The following is an 18048-nucleotide window of genomic DNA, read 5'->3' as shown; positions in this document are numbered from 1 at the left end:
TAGTTCTTGTAATTGGAATATATCTTGTTAAACCACCCATAAGAACCATATTCTGGCTTTTTTCAGGTGAATATCCAACAAGAGGTTCCATTGAATGAATAATAGATCCAGAGCCCAAAAATAATAATGCTTTAGAATACGCATGAGTTATTAAATGAAATAAAGCAGCTCTATAAGATCCTAGTCCTAGGGCTAACATAATATAACCCAATTGAGACATTGTAGAATAGGCTAAACTTCTTTTAATATCTCTTTGAGCAAGAGCCAAAGTTGCTCCTAATAGTAGTGTTATTACACCTATACATGAAATAAGATTCATTATATAAGGTATGCCTATAAAAAGAGGAAGAAGTCTAGCCACAAGAAAAATTCCCGCAGCTACCATAGTAGCAGCATGTATAAGAGCGGAAATCGGAGTAGGACCCTCCATAGCATCGGGTAACCATACATGAAGAGGGAATTGTGCGGATTTAGCAATTGCACCAAGGAATAATAGAAAGGCACACAGAGTTGGAAATAAAGAATTTTCCTGATGATTGAGCTTATTAAATATTTCAAACAAATCACGAAATTCGAAACTTCCCGTTATCCAATAAAAACCTAAAATTCCTAATAACAAACCAAAATCCCCTACACGATTGGTTATAAAAGCTTTTTGGCAAGCACTTGCTGCACTTGGTCGGGTGAACCAAAACCCAATTAATAAATATGAACACATTCCTACCAATTCCCAAAAAATATAAATTTGTATCAAATTAGAACTAGTAACTAAGCCCAACATTGAAGCATTAAAAAAACTCAGATAAGCAAAAAACCTCAAATATCCCTGATCATGAGACATATAATTATCACTATAGATAAGAACCATAATTCCAACAGTAGTGATTAAAATTAACATAATGGAAGTAAGTGGATCAATAAAGTAGCCAAACTCTAAGGAAAAATCATTATTGATGGTCCAAGACCATAGATATTGATAAATAAAACTTCCATTTATTTGTTGAAAGGCCAGATTGGCCGAAAAAATAAGCCCTATACTTAGGAGTAAAATACTAGGAAAAGCCCACATACGACGATTGTTTTTTGTTGCTCTTGGAAAAAGCAGAAGTCCAACTCCTATAAGCATAGTAATAGGTAGTGGAAGTAGAGGTATTATCCAGGCATATTGATATGTATGTTCCATAAGAAAGCAAATTTAAAAGTTTTTTTATAATTTAATAGTTTCCAATTCACCAACTCTTATCTCTTTCGAAAGGAACAAGAATAAAAGAAATAAATCAGTACAAAAATTAATTATGAAAAACTCAAAAAGTGAATTCTTAATAAATCTGATTTATCCCATCTATTATTTGGAATAATTCAAAAACAATTCCCTTAATTCAATGAAATGGCCAAATAACTAGATTTAAATTATTACTTCATTAATATTTTAAGTTATACAGAGGCTCACTGAGTTCATATCCGCATCCACGACTAAAATGAGTCTTTAAAAAAGGAAACTTTATTATTATAGTTAAGTAATTATCTAATTTAATTAATTAATGTGGAACTCCTTCATTGAATTCAAATTCAATTATAAAACTTATTTTATAATAAACAGAATGTTATAACTAAGAATTTGATTGTTTGAGCTGCAATAAGATAACAAAAAAAAAAGATATTACTTAAACTTCTCTATCTAAACTCTCTTGTTTAACAACAAATTTATGTTAAAAATGTATGGTCACTCTCAACTTGATGAACTAATAGATAATAGGAAATTGTTGGTTATATAATAATAATCAGTGGATAGTCAAAGACTATTACTAATTAAAGTAACGGCTTATACTATAAAGAAAGTAGTAAAGCAAAACAAAATATTCGTTTTAAACTCTTTGATCTTTCTTTATTAAGAAGATAGTAATTTAATTGTAGCTAATAAAGAGACGAAAAACATAAAAAAAAATAAGAACACTTATAATGAGTATTAAATAAAATTTTTTAGTATGTAATATCCACAAAATAACTAGAAGATTTGTTGTTCTGTATGTAGAATTTATATCTTATGACTTTTTTTCTATGCAATAAGTTCAAAAATTTAGAGATAATTCAAAAACTATATCTCTTTTTTGAAAAATAGATGTCTTTCACATCCAATGATAAAAATAATTAACTTTTTGTTGAATGGCAGTCCCAAAAAAACGCACTTCTATTTCAAAAAAACGTATTCGTAAAAGTATTTGGAAGAAAAAAGCCTATGTGGCTGCGCTAAAAGCTTTTTCTTTAGCTAAATCGATCTCAACAGGACAGTCAAAAAGTTTTTTTGTACGACAAACAAGTAATAAAGCTTTAGACTAATCTAAATTTAGATGGGTCAAATAATTGCCACTTTTCTTTTATTTTCTAATAGCACTTAACTCTGTTTAAGTCTAATTAAATTAAGTTTTGTTTAAAATTCTTAAATATGGATGAACAAATTGTTATGATCTAGTTAATATAAGAAAAGACTTTTTCTATTTCTACTCTAACTAGAGTGGCGTGGTTCTAAACATTCTTTTTTTCTATTTTTTCTTTTATTTGTTTTGTTTACTTAACAAAAAAAAGAAAAAATAGAAAAAGTGTATTTTCTTAGATAATAAATAAGTTTGATTTATTTTTTAGAATTTCAATCGTGTTAGTTTTAGTTGGGCTTACTCAATTTTTAGAAAAACTAAACAAAAAAAATTTAAACTATTAATTTTATCTAAGTCAAAAGTACATGTACAAGAGAAATTGAAACTTCTTTTTGATCTAGTTTAAGTCAAACAAAAAAACTAGTATTACTAATAAATTTATTTGCAATATTTCACTATTTACAAAACTCTAAGTGTAATTACTGTCGATTTAAACTTAGATCTTTTAATTAATCTCGACGATTCGAGATACATAAGCTATTATTATTTCAAGCAAGCCGCCATGGTGAAATGGTAGACACGCTGCTCTTAGGAAGCAGTGCTAGAGCATCTCGGTTCGAGTCCGAGTGGCGGCATGTCATGCTAGATAATTAAATTATAAGATCTATAATTTATTTAGATTGAATTCTTGATTTTAATTCTGCAATGTAATTGGACGCTCTTTTTTATGATATTTGTAACTTTAGAACATATATTAACTCATATCTCTTTTTCAATCATTTCTATAGTAATTATTATTCAGTTAATGAGCTTTTTCGTTCATGAAATTCCCGGATTATCGGATTCATTGGAAAAGGGTATGATAGCTACCTTTTTCTCGATAACGGGATTATTAATAATTCGGTGGATTTATTCAGGCCATTTTCCATTAAGTAATTTATATGAATCCTTAATGTTCCTTTCGTGGAGTTTCGCTATAATTCATATGATTCCTAAAATATGGAATCATCAAAATGCAAAATTTTTAAGTGCAATAACCACACCCAGCGCGATTTTTACTCAAGCTTTTGCCACTTCAGGTCTTTCAACAGAAATGCACCAATCAGCCATATTAGTCCCTGCTCTACGATCCCATTGGTTAATGATGCATGTAAGTATGATGTTGTTAAGTTATGCAGCTCTTTTAGTTGGATCTTTATTTTCAATTGCTCTTCTAGTAATCACTTTTCGAAAAAATATAAAAATCGTTGTTGAAAACCAGAATTTAGTAATTGGGTCATCAAATTTTGATCAGATGGACTGTTTAACTTTGACTCAAAATCTAAAAAAAACTACTTCTTTTTCTTCTTTTAAAAATTATTACAAATATCAATTACTAGAAAGATTGGATTATTGGAGTTCTCGTGTTATTAGTATCGGGTTTACTTTTTAACAATAGGGATTCTATCTGGTGCAGTATGGGCTAATGAAGCATGGGGATCTTATTGGAATTGGGACCCTAAAGAAACTTGGGCATTTATTACTTGGACAATATACGCGATTTATTCACACACTAGAACAACCAAAAATTGGCAAGGTACGAATTCCGCAATAGTTGCTTCCATAGGATTTTTTATAATTTGGATATGCTATTTTGGGGTTAATTTATTAGGAATCGGACTACATAGTTATGGTTCATTCATATTAAGTTAGCTGTGAATTGAAATTTAATCAAAAAAAATTCGTCCACAACCAAATAACTTCTTTTTGTGTCATTTTTTTTTTTGAGAACCTTTTTTTACTCTAAAGGTTCTCAAAAAAATGTGTAATGTAATAATGCTATTACAATCAATTCTAATTAACTTCTGAGATGAGAATGACTTTGCCCTTTTTTTATTTTAGTCCTGAAAACTATCGATAGTAATAATTGGATACAATTTCTTGCACCTTATCAACAGATAAGGAAATTACTAAATCAGGATAGAGACCAATCGCTAGTACGGGTAGAAATACACAGATTGAAACAAAGAGTTCTCGTGGGCCAGAGTCTACAAAAATAGAGTTTGAAAGATTGAATAATTTGTATCCATAGAACATCTGCCGTAACATAGATAATAAATAAATAGGAGTTAATATGATTCCAATTGCCATAACAAAAGTAATTAGTATTTTTGTCATTAAAAGATATTTTTGACTACTAATTATTCCCAAAAATACTATTAATTCCGCAACAAAACCACTCATTCCGGGCAATGCAAGAGAAGCCATTGAGAAACTACTAAACATAGTAAAAATTTTTGGCATTGGGATAGAAATTCCTCCCATTTCGTCAAGATAAACAAGTCGTATTCTGTCACAACTTGTTCCCCCCAAGAAAAAAAGGGCAGCACCAATAAATCCATGGGAGAGTAATTGTAAAATAGCTCCGTTAAGCCCTGTGTTGGTTAACGAACCAATACCTATAATTATGAACCCCATGTGAGATACGGAAGAATAGGCTATTCTCTTTTTTAAATTTCGTTGACCGAAAGAGGTTAAAGCCGCATAAATTATTTGTATAGTTCCGACAATTACCAACCATGGTGAAAATAGAGAATGAGCATGGGATAAGAATTCCATATTAATACGAATCAAGCCATATGCTCCCATTTTTAATAAGATTCCGGCTAGAAGCATACATGTACTGTAATGTGCTTCCCCATGTGTATCAGGTAACCATGTATGTAGGGGTATTATTGGTAATTTGACAGCAAAAGCAATAAGGAACCCAAAATATAAGAGTATTTCTAATGCTAGGGGATATGATTGATTAGCTAATGTTTCAAAATTTAAAGTGGGTTCATTGGAGCCATATAAACCCATACCTAAAACTCCTATTAAAAGAAAAATAGAACCCCCAGCAGTATATAAAATAAACTTTGTAGCTGAATACAGACGTTTTTTCCCCCCCCACATGCATAAAAGTAAATAAACTGGAATTAATTCTAACTCCCACATCATAAAAAAAAGTAAAAGGTCTCGGGAAGCAAATGATCCTATTTGACCGCTATACATTGCTAACATCAGGAAATGAAACAATCTGGAATCTCGAGTGACTGGCCAAGCCGCTAAAGTAGCTAAAGTAGTGATAAATCCTGTAAGTAAAATAGGTCCTATCGAAAGTCCATCAATTCCGAGTCTCCAATGAAAATCAAAAACATTTATCCATTTAAAATCATCTTCAATTTGGATTAATGGATCGTCCAATTGAAAATGATAACAGAATACATAGGTCATTATAAGGAGTTCTAATAAACATATACACATGGTATACCAACGAACTACCTTATTTCCTCTATGCGGGAGAAGAAAAATGAAACAGCCCGCAAATATAGGAAAAACAACAATTAGTGTTAACCAAGGAAAATAACTCGTGGTAAAGACAAGATACGCTTTGACCAGAACAGAAAAACCCGTACTCAATAATTTGATTTTATTGAGTACGGGTTTTTGTCAGTAAGTAAAGAGGAATCAAATGATTGAAGTGGATTTTTTTTGTTCTAACGTATTAGTAAGCTAGTGCCATACTCCGAGTTGTCTCACTTCCTAAATAAACCCGGACACTCAAAAAATCTGTTGGACAAGCGGATTCACATCTCTTACAACCTACACAGTCTTCAGTTCTTGGAGCGGAAGCAATTTGCTTAGATTTACAGCCATCCCAAGGTATCATTTCCAAAACATCTGTAGGGCAGGCACGGACACATTGAGTACATCCTATACACGTATCATAAATTTTGACTGAATGTGACATTGGATCTATAAGCTCCCGTTTTGAACATAAAAAATTTCGATCTGGTTCTGACAAAATCAACAGTAAATAAATACATTGTAGACACCAGACGAATCAGTGGTTTACCAGAATTTTTTTCTAATTCATATACTTCTGGATCTGTTCATAAGAAAAGGTCCAAGAGACTTTGATTTATTTTTGAGCAAACAGAATAATGCAAATCATACATCTATTTTACATACTAATATGAACTAATTAAAATAAAATGATAACCAAGAATATGGATGTTAGAATAAGTGTTAGTGAGATTTGTTAGTCCTAATTAAGCACTATCTAGTATTCATTTCATTGAATTTTTCATTTACTTCTATTGTACTGTACTTATTCTTTTTTATTAGTTTTTATTTATTATATTATTTTTGTCAGTTTACTCTATTATGTCTAGTTACTATATTAGCCAGTCTTTTTTGTCATCTTAGATCTAATTTAATTTTCTTATTATTCATATTACCAACGTATAATTATACATGAATTAGACATTATATTAGAACTAGAGTTAAAAGAAATTTATACCTTCTACTTTATCGATTTATCTAAAAAGTATATAATAAATTAATAGATTTTTAATTGGATTTTTTTGGAGTTTATAAGGTCTTTTTCTGTTTATTGAAGATATATTTCTGTAATGAGTGAAAAGTGTATAATTAAGTAATAAGTGTGTCTATTTTGTATAAAAAATGACTAGATAGAAATAGAATTAGTATGTATTTCGACAATTAGTGATGACAATTTAGGTCTAGTATACCATTACAAGATAAGACTATTTATTCAACAAATTGGATTGATTAATACGTGTTGAGTTTCTGTTACGATAGATCGATGAGACAATAGCTAGACCAATAGCTGCTTCAGCCGCTGCAATAGCTATAACAAAAATGGAGAAAATATCTCCTTTTAATTGTCGACTATCAAATAAATCCGAAAATGTGACAAGATTGATATTAACGGAATTTAGTATCAGCTCAAGACACATAAGTGCTCTAACCATGTTTCGACTTGTTATCAATCCATAAATACCAAGAGAAAACAAATATGCACTCAAAAAAAGTACATGCTCAACCATCATTGACTAACTCCTTCTGAATCTCAATTGATTTCAACAAAGAATTCAACTGGTTAAAATTTTTTAAAGAATGGAAAATTTCATCGAGTAACAATTTAATTTCAGGACAAAATCTACAAAAAAACTAAAGTATTTACAAAAAAAAAAAATAAAATCAAAAATAAAATGAAATAGTAGTTAGTTAAATATCATATTTATAAAATATATGATATGATAAATTTGATCATATATAAGACTCTTAAAATCAAATTTAGCATAAAAGAAGACGAATATCTAATATTACTAATTTTGACGAGCCATAGTAATTGCACCTATTAAGGCAACTAAAAGAATTATAGAAATTAGTTCAAATGGAAGAAAAAAATCTGTTGATAAATGAATTCCAATCTGTTGAACATTACTTATAAGGTCCTGTTCTATAATGTGGTTTGATTTTGTAGTCCAAAGAATCCCGTACCATGATGTATCTGAAATAGTATTAATTAGTAAAAAAAGAATACAGGTACAAACCAGGGCAGTAACCCCATCTCCCACAGTCCAAAGACGTAAATCATTGGAATATTCTGAGCCTTTCATAAACATTACAGCAAATAAGATTAACACATTTATAGCCCCCACATAAATAAGCAGCTGTGCAGCAGCTACAAAATAGGAGTTCAATAAAATATAGAATAGAGATACGCAAATAAGAACCAATCCCAAAGAAAAGGCAGAATAAATTGTATTGGTAAATAAAACTACTCCGAGACCCCCTAATATAAGAACTAATCCGAGAAATACTACAAGAATATCATGTATTGGTCCAGTTAAATCCATTATGTATAATGTATAAAATAGATAGATATATAAGTTGAAATTCTTTATGACCTTTTCGAATAATCCAGGAAAAAAGTTATTCTTTTTTTGTTCTGTATATGTTACAATTGGATTAAATCTTAATCCAGTATTAATTGTGGATTGTGTGTATATATGAAAATCTTTTTTTGTCTATTAGTTTTTTTCAATTAAATTTATATTATTCAATTTTATTGTCATTTTTTTGTTATTTATTTAGATATAAAAGTTATTTATTTATATATAAAAACTATCTCTATGAAATTTTTAATATATATATACTAAAATCTCTGTAAAATATCTCAAATATGAAATAGCAAAAAAAATCGTATTCAGGTTTAATCGTCCCTCAATCAAGAGGATTATCCTTGTCTATTTTGTTAATTGGCATTGAATTCATAATAGGTTGAATGGAGTAATCTCCCATTATAGATATTGGTAAACGACCCAATGCAATTTGATTATAATTCAATTCGTGGCGATCATAAGCAGAAAGTTCATATTCCTCAGTCATCGATAAACAGTTTGTTGGACAATACTCAACACAATTCCCACAAAATATACATACCCCGAAATCAATACTATAATTAAGCAATTGTTTCTTTTTAATATTTGTTTCCAATTTCCAATCTACAACAGGTAGATTTATAGGACATACACGAACACAGACTTCACAAGCGATACATTTATCGAATTCGAAATGTATTCGACCTCGGAAACGCTCTGAGGTGATTGATTTTTCATAAGGATATTGAATAGTTACAGGTAACCGATTTGTATGAGATAAGGTAATCATAAAACCTTGACCGATATACCTTGCAGCTCGTACTGTTTGTTGGCCATAATTCATGAATCCAGTCACCATAGGAAACATATCGTAAATATCCATGAAATTTAAAGTTAATATTTTTTTCTCTTGTCTTGTTTGATGGAGGTTAGTAATCTAAAAAAGGGTTATCTTAGTCTAATATTTACTTAAATTAGAGTGAAACAAGTTGGTAAGAAGTTGTCAATAATAGATTCCCAAGAGAAATAGGTAAAAGAAATTTCCATCCAAGATTTAATAGTTGGTCCATTCTCAGCCTCGGTAAAGTCCATCTTGTTGCGATAGAAATAAAGAGGAACAAAAAGGCTTTAGCTAATGTGATAAAAATACCAATTGTTATTGCAAAAATTTTATTCATTAGAAAAAATTCAGGAAAAACTATCGACGGAAGCGAGAAATTCCATCCACCTAAGTAAAGAACTGTTACAAATAATGCAGAAACTAATAAATTTAGGTAAGAAGCAACATAAAACAAACCATATTTTATGCCTGAATATTCAGTTTGATAACCTGCTACTAATTCTTCTTCTGCTTCTGGTAAATCAAAAGGTAATCTCTCACATTCTGCCAGAGAAGATATTAAAAAAACTATAAACCCTATTGGTTGACGCCACAAATTCCAACCCCAAAAGCCATATTTTGACTGTGCTTCAACTATATCAACTGTACTTAAACTGTTAGATAATTATAGTCGACGATAACATCACTGTTTTCATCGCTATTCCAGAACCGTACATGAAACTTTCATTTCATACGGCTCCTCTACGGTCATAATATTTTTGCAGTATTAAAATATATTCTCTACTGGGTAATAAATAAATATAATAAAGATTCATTTACAGCACAAAATTGGACCGAGGGAATTCTATTTGCTTGAATAAGCACTTCGGAATTGATCTCATTCTCTTAAAATTAAAAAATTTCTCTCTTCAGTAATAATTTATTATTGCAATTTTAATAAAATACTTATTTTTTTTGTCACTAGACAGTTCGACCTATCTTTTTTTATTACAAAAAACAAATAATTAGATACAAAATGGGTATTCTTTTTTATTTCTTTTGTTCCTGTTCTGGCTTCTAAAAAAAGGGGGTGCTATAAAATAAAAAAAAAAAGAGAATTAATTCGTTCTTGATAGTCATTTCTTTAATCAGTGAATAGGAGCATACTCTAGATCGGAATCTTAAGGAAGTACTACTTTAAAATTTCTACCAACTTAAAGTCCTTTTTGATTCATTTTATGTATAAATATCTCTTTTGTTTTGAAATCCTACATAATCTCTATTACTAATCTTTTGTGTATCTTGGTGTTCCTACCTGTCCACTCATTTTTGATTGATCTCCGATATTGTATACAAGGCTATATGGTAGATCTTCTGTATCCGCTTCAAGACAAGACCTGAAAACAACTCTAAATCTTGGGATAAACTATTTACACTACCTTTTGTATTTTCCTCTTGTACATAGGGAATGAGAATTTTTTTATTACTGCGAATTCAAAAGCTGTTTTATTTGACTCATATGACTATCTAGTTTAACTCAGTGAACTTTATTTTAATTCGTAAGAAAAAGAAAAATTTAATTAAACCTTTCAATCAAATCAATAAAAAGTTCCTATTTTACGAATCACACGTAGAGAGATTGATAAGACACATAGAGTTAATGGTATTTCATAACTAATTGATTGAGCAGCAGCTCGTAGACCACCTAAAAAAGAATATTTATTATTTGATCCATATCCTGACATAAGAAGCGCAATAGGAGCAATACTCGAAATGGCGATCCATAAAAAAACACCTATACTCAGATCGGCTAAAATTAGGTGAGATCCAAAGGGAATTACTAAATAACTTAGTAAAATGGCTACGACTGCTATTGCAGGCCCGGCACTGAATAAACGTCTATCCCCTCTAGATGGAAGAACATCCTCTTTAAAAAGCAGTTTGGTTCCGTCTGCTAAAGCTTGAAGAAGTCCTAACGGCCCCGCATATTCAGGTCCAATACGCTGTTGTATCGCCGCAGAGATTTCTCTTTCTAACCATACAATTACTAGAACACCTATTACAATCCCTACTATCAGAACAAAAATAGGGACAAAGAGCCATATAAGTTCATAAATTTCTTTTAAAAATTCTGATACAGAAAAAGAATTGATAGTTTGCACTTCTCTTATATCAATTATCATTTCAACGATCAACTTCTCCCATAATAATATCTATACTACCTAGTATCGTCATGATATCAGCCAATTTCATCTTTTTAACTAGCTGAGGCAAAATTTGTAAATTGATAAAACCTGGAGGACGAATTTTCCATCTCCAAGGGAAAACGTTCTGATCGCCTATCAGAAAAATGCCCAATTCTCCTTTTGGAGCTTCTACTCTTACATAAAGTTCTTGTTTTGACAATTCAAAATTGGGCGAAGGTTTTTTACTAATGAATCTATATTCAAAATCATTCCATTCGGAATCCTTTGTTCTATCAAAACGTCGGACTTCTAAATTTTCATAAGGTCCGCCTGGAATTCCTTCTAAAGCCTGTTGAATAATTTTTATCGATTCCCTCATTTCACTCATTCGTACTAAATAACGAGCTAAAGAATCTCCTTCTTTTTGCCATTGGACTTCCCAATCAAATTCATTATAACATTCATATTGGTCAACTTTACGGAGATCCCAGGAGACTCCGGAACCTCGTAACATGGGTCCTGACAAACCCCAATTTATTGCTTCTTCTCCACTAATAATACCTACGCCTTCCACTCGTTCCAAAAAAATGGGATTTCGTGTAATAAGTTTTTCATATTCGTCAATTCCTGTTAAAAAATAATCACAAAAATCTAAACATTTATCTATCCAACCATAAGGTAAATCAGCAGCTACTCCTCCAATACGAAAATAATTATGCATCATTCGCATACCTGTAGCAGCTTCAAATAGATCATATATTAATTCTCTCTCTCTAAAAATATAGAAAAAGGGAGTCTGTGCACCAATATCTGCCATAAAAGGGCCAAGCCATAACAAGTGAGAAGCTATACGACTTAACTCTAACATAATGACTCTTATATAGCTGGCTCTTTGAGGTACTTGAATATTTCCTAATTGTTCGGGAGCATTTACAGTTATTGCTTCTGTAAACATAGTTGCTAGATAATCCCAACGCGTTACATAAGGTAAATATTGCACAATTGTTCGGTTTTCTGCAATTTTTTCCATGCCTCTGTGTAAATAACCTAGTATAGGTTCACAGTCAATAACATCTTCCCCATCTAAAGTAACGATTAATCGAAGAACACCATGCATCGATGGGTGCTGAGGACCCATATTGACTATCATAAGATCGTTTCTTCTAGTTGGTCCACTCATAGCCATATCTTTTTTCCCCGAATCCATATCTCTATTTCTCGCTTATCTAAATCTAAATCTACAAAAAAACTCAAAATTCATCACATATACATATTTTTTCAATGAACTAAAATACAAAAAGCAATTTCAGCTTCAGCAATTTGAGTTAACTTTCGATAATAAAAGGAGGTTTGTCAAAATCAAAATTCAAACGAATCTTGGCATTAACTTAACGAGTTTTTGGTTCCCGAATATCCAACTGACCAATTAAATTCTTATAACGTATTCTATTTTTCTTTGACAAATACGCCAGCAACCGTTGACGTTTTCCCAGGATTATTCGTAAACCCCTCTGAGATGAAAAATCTTTTTTATGCAACTCCAAATGGGAAGTAAGTCTTCGTATCTTATTGGTGAAACTGACTACTTGAAATTCGACAGACCCTTTGTTTTCTTCTTTTTCTTCTTGTTCTTGCGAAATAATTGAGATAAATGAATTTTTGACCATAAAAAAAGAGTTTTCCATTTTTTTTTTTTTTTTATTTTACTGATCAGAAAAAATAATGTCAGTCATTTTCTGGTATATACAAAAAAGGTTTCCTCTTACTCTTATATATACGATTTTTTCTATCCAAATCAAATTTGTTTGATTGAATTTTTTTTATTTATTAATTTGATTTGGATAGAAAGGTATAATACATTTCTGCACTCAACAAAGAGAATGATTTCTTTGTATTGTACCTAAGAGGATTTTGCCGATTCATTTCTAGATTCAGTTGATAAGCCATTAAATTCAGTATCATGTATCATAATGTAACATAACATATGTGTATATCTTTCGGCCTTTGTATATTGAATATCTCACTCACACACTACACACTACACTATATTATATCTTTATATAGTATATAAAATATACCATCAATAAATTCTGAATTGTGGATACATCTGTATTCTTGACATACTGAAACGACTACCATTATGGGTATCAAACCAATACCGATTCATACAAGCTAAATCTTCTAATCGATAATTGGGCCAAAGAAACAATTTTAATTTCATTAATTTGTTTTTATTTGGATCTGTATTAAAATGCTTGTCCTTTTTCAAAAACTGTCCACAGTTCCTTATGTCGTTTTCATTGAAAAAGATTAGATTTCTATCTACGTCTACAACATTCCCCTTCCAGGAATTCAAACAAATTAGAATTCTCAACTCTCTACGACGTCTAGTAGATAGAATATTTTCAGGAACAAATAAATCATAAGAATTTTTTTTATCTTCACTCACAAGCATAGTGCTATGTCGTGAAATAGATTTCTCAAAAGGATTCTCATCAAGATATTTTTTTATATATCTTCTATCAGTTTCAGATTGTTGTTTACTCTTATTGACCAATGAAATACCTATGGTTTGATATATAAGAAATTCTTCATCCCATTTTATAGAGAGACGAACCGGTTCAATAATAAATATTCCCCTTTTTATCAATTCTGTAAGAGATAGATCCTTTTGAATCAACATTACATCTAGACGCATCTCTCCTCTTTGAATTGAGGATATAGCAATTTCCTTTAGATTTATCAGTCTAAGTAGTAGACAATATACCTTGATATTGTTGATCATTCTTTGATTCAAAGAATCATCCCATCTTAATTGAAAAAGGAAATATTTTTTCAGGAAAAAATCTAGTTCTGCTTCCTTCTTGCTCTTTAATTGTTTTTTCTTTCTACGTTTTTTAATGGTTGATTCTGTGTAATTTTTTTCAACATCTTCTTTTTTCTTTTGTTTTTGTATATCTTGTTGTGTATCTGATCCAAGATCTCTTTGGCTTAGCATTTGTTTTTTTTCTTGTTGGTTCTGATTCTCTAATTCAAGATATTCTTTTTTATTAGATCGTAGATTAAGATCATTTCCGTTGATGTTTTTATTTGGACTAATTTTGGTATTTCTATGAATGTTTAAAAGAAGAAATTGGATTGGTATAATCCATGGTTTAAGCTTATATGCATCATAAAGTAGTCCAAATTCTGGGAAGAACCAAGATTCCAGATTTGATATGGGACGATATAGCCTTTCTTTATTCATTCCCATCCAATCAAAAAGTTTTTTTCTTTTATTGGATGGTTTTGTTTTTTGATGAATCGTGAGAGGATAAATATCTTTATTATAAATTTTTGGATAATTATGAGTTCCAGCTTTAGTATTTTTATTAATCTTGGTACCAATATGCATATTAGTCCAGGTATCAATATCGCTATTTTTTCTAAAACAAAACCGGAGAATTCTACAATCAAAATATTTTCTATCCAAATTTTTTTCTCCATATAGACTAGATTCTTCTCCTAGATAATCACTAATATCTATACCTACTAGTGCATAAAATGATTCGGGTTTCTGTGTTTTCTGTGTATTGAAATTATATGGAATTTTTGGGTCTCTGTTTACTTGTAATGGCGATGCATAAATATATGAGTCCCCTCCATCCTCATAATTCATATATTTATGTGCTAGAAGATCATATTTGTAGTTTTTTTTTAATTTTTCTTTTTGTCCTGTCCATGAGTCTATTCCGTAATAATTTTGTTTCACGTAATGAATTAATTGGTTTTTTTTATATGAATCCAATATTATTGAGTCTTTTTTTTGAATTGTACAACGTTGATTGACTCTATTTCTCCATTTTTGTGGTACTAATCGAGACCATTGAGTTTGAGATAAATTGTATTGATAATGACTCTTTAACCAGTTTTTCCATTCATTCATTCCAGACTTATCAACTTTCTTATGCTTTGGTTTGTAATCAAATAGTCCTCGTGTCCCATAATAATCCTTGATTCTATCTTTAAGAAAAAGATGGGTCCCGTGATATTGAAATACAGATCTCAAGTAATACTTGTTATTAACTTGAACTTGTGACAATGTGTAAAATACATATGCTTGTGACAAAGAGGATAAGTCACAATAAATAGTTGAATTCTTATTACTAATATTAGAAAGCGCCTTTTGCATCGTCGAAATAAAGTGAATTGTATTTTGATTTGTTTGATCAATCCCTTCTTGATTTGTTTCATCGTGGTAAAAGAATTTATTGATCATTTTTTTTGTTGATTCAAGGAAAAGCTGTGCATTGGTCCTAAGACTGTTAATGGTACATAGAAGGATATCGCTGTATATTCTTTCAATGAAATATTTGATAAAGTAGTAGAATTTGCGTATTAATCGGGTACTTTTTCTTTTGAATATTTGCCAAATATGTTTTTGCAATTCTGAATTTTTATCAGCACAATTTGTCTTATTAGGGCTAATACTTATACCCGGAGTTACAACTATTTTTTTCTTGTCTTTTGTGATTTGTTCTATTTGATTTCTGATTGTGGTTGTCCTATCAGCAAGATCCTTTATTTTTTTCTCTATAAGTGAATGTTTTGTCCAATTCGTGGATCGAATTCGAATGGTTGATTCGTCGGTAGTCTTATTACTGATTATAGAATCTTTTCTATTTTCGTTCGATTCATATACTTTTACTTTCCCGAATCCAAATAAGAAAATTGGGTTTATTATTTTTTCAAGTTCTTTCATTATTCGTTTTATAACTAGAACTATTTTGTTAACCCATCTTGTTTTTCTTTTGAAATCTTTAAAAACCCTTTTCTCGTTTTTTTAGAAACTCTTAGAACTAGAGAAAGAGAAAATGTTTTTTCCAGTTTTAGAATTTTGTTTTTTAGCTCTTTCCAAATAGGTTGAAAAAAAGAAGGTTGTTTTCGAGGAGAACCGAAGGGGAGTTCCGCTTCTCTTCCCCATACTGTTAAAAAACAAAAATTGTCTTTTTTTCCTTTTTTTTTCATTGTATCTATATGATGGGATCGTACTTTAGATTTTCGCCAAGGTTTTAGACGGAAAGGAAATAGAATTTTTATCTGAATACCATCCGTTAACCAATCTTTTGGAAATTCTGTTTCTGATAATTGAACACCATTATAAGTGCATTTAACATGCATTTCTCTATTCCAATCTTTCAAATCCTCGTACCACTCAGGGAATTGGAATAATAACATACGGCCAACATTTTTAGCTATTATCAATGAAGGCAATACAATGTATTTTCTAAGAATCGATTGGGTTACTAACATCGAACCACTTATTGCTTGAGCAAATATAATGCTATCCCAAGTTTCTGATATTGTTATACGTTCATTTTCCTCTTTCTTTTCCTTGTTTTTCTCTCTTTCTTTTGTCTCTTCCTCCTCAGAATCGGAAATTTCAAATTCCGAGTCTCTACCCACCCAACCCCTAAAAACGAGATTCATCATTTCGGAGATATCAAAAGATAAAAAGAATGTTTTGTCTATTTGATCCAAAAAAAGTGGCGAATGCACATTTGCTTGAAACATTTCCCAAGTAACTGTTTTACGTCTTTGAGCACGCATGGATCCTTTGATTAGATCCCGACGAAAATCCGATTGTTGTGAGTAACGTATCAAAGACACCTCTTCCGCTTGATCACTATCACTAGTATTACTAATAGCGTTGGTAGTTTCCTCTTTATCAGTATAAATTACAACACGTTTGGCTTTTCTTGAACGAATTTCATGATCTTCCATTGATTCTTCTTCATTTTCTTCCTCTTGTTCTTCAAAATCATCTGTTAATTTGTATGACCATCGAGGAACCTCTTTTCTGATTTCTTCTATTCCAGGAAAAATCAATTGATTATTTTTATTTCTAATTGTTTGATCATTGTAATCAGTTGTAACTACATCGAATATCAATTGCAAACATTTTGCTTGCTTTTCTGAATCAATTCTTTTTTCTTCTGCCAATAAAGACAATTTTTTCAAATTAAGACTGGGGGGGTATTCCAAGGGGACTTCGCCAATTGAGGTTAAGGAATGACCACTATTTGTCGAGAAAAATTCTCCATCAACGAGATTCTTTTGATATTCAAATTCTTTTGGGGGGGAATCATTAGGAAGTAGACCGTGAATTTTATTTATCCAGACTATTTCTATGGAATCCTCTGCATCTGTAGAAGTTATTAAATCATCCCTGATTGAACGTGAATATAATTTTGTGATTTTTCCGCGATATGGTCCGTTCAAAAAAGGATCGTACACTTTAGGCAAGCATTCCTTTTCATTTTCATCATTGCATAATCTGATTCTTTTCTCGAGCACATCTAGAACAAGGGATCCTGTTTTTTTTTCTAGAGTTTTTATTCGATTTATTAATTCATTGCTCAAGGTGTGCTTTTTTTGTTCATTAGTATAAACCCAATAATTATCCTCGTGGGATAGTTTTTCGGTCGTGTACAAAGATATCTTTCGTTCTATCATTTCTGAAAAAGTGGATAAACTCGGTGGATATGTAAAAGATATTCTTTGTTTTCCATCACTTGGACATGTAAAAAAAAAATATTGTGACATTTCATTTCGTACAGGATTTTCAAATCGATCATTTTTTATATATCGAAATGGACGATTCCATCGTTTACAGTCGAAAAGAAAAGTGACAAGCGGTTTTTCAAACCAAAAAAGATTTTGATCTTCTTTACTTTCTAATTCCCAAAGTTCTTCTTCTTGATACCTATCAAGATAAGAGTCTTCGTAAACTGGGCTATCCTTATAGTATGTCTCTTTAAAGTAGAATTCATCCTTTGTTTTTTCTTTTCCATTCACTGGGATTTTGTTCGTTTCATTTATTTTGTAAAGATCTTCTTTTTCTTCGGAACCAAAATAAAGGTTTTCTTCGGTGGATCCCTCTTCGTCCTGTTTAGTTTCTTTTGGTTCCGAAGTTA

The sequence above is a fragment of the Wolffia australiana genome, chromosome 8 (genome assembly GCF_029677425.1).
Source record: "Wolffia australiana isolate 7733 chromosome 8, ASM2967742v1".
In the NCBI taxonomy this organism is placed as follows: domain Eukaryota; kingdom Viridiplantae; phylum Streptophyta; class Magnoliopsida; order Alismatales; family Araceae; genus Wolffia; species Wolffia australiana.
Note: the sequence above shows the minus strand (reverse complement) of the source record.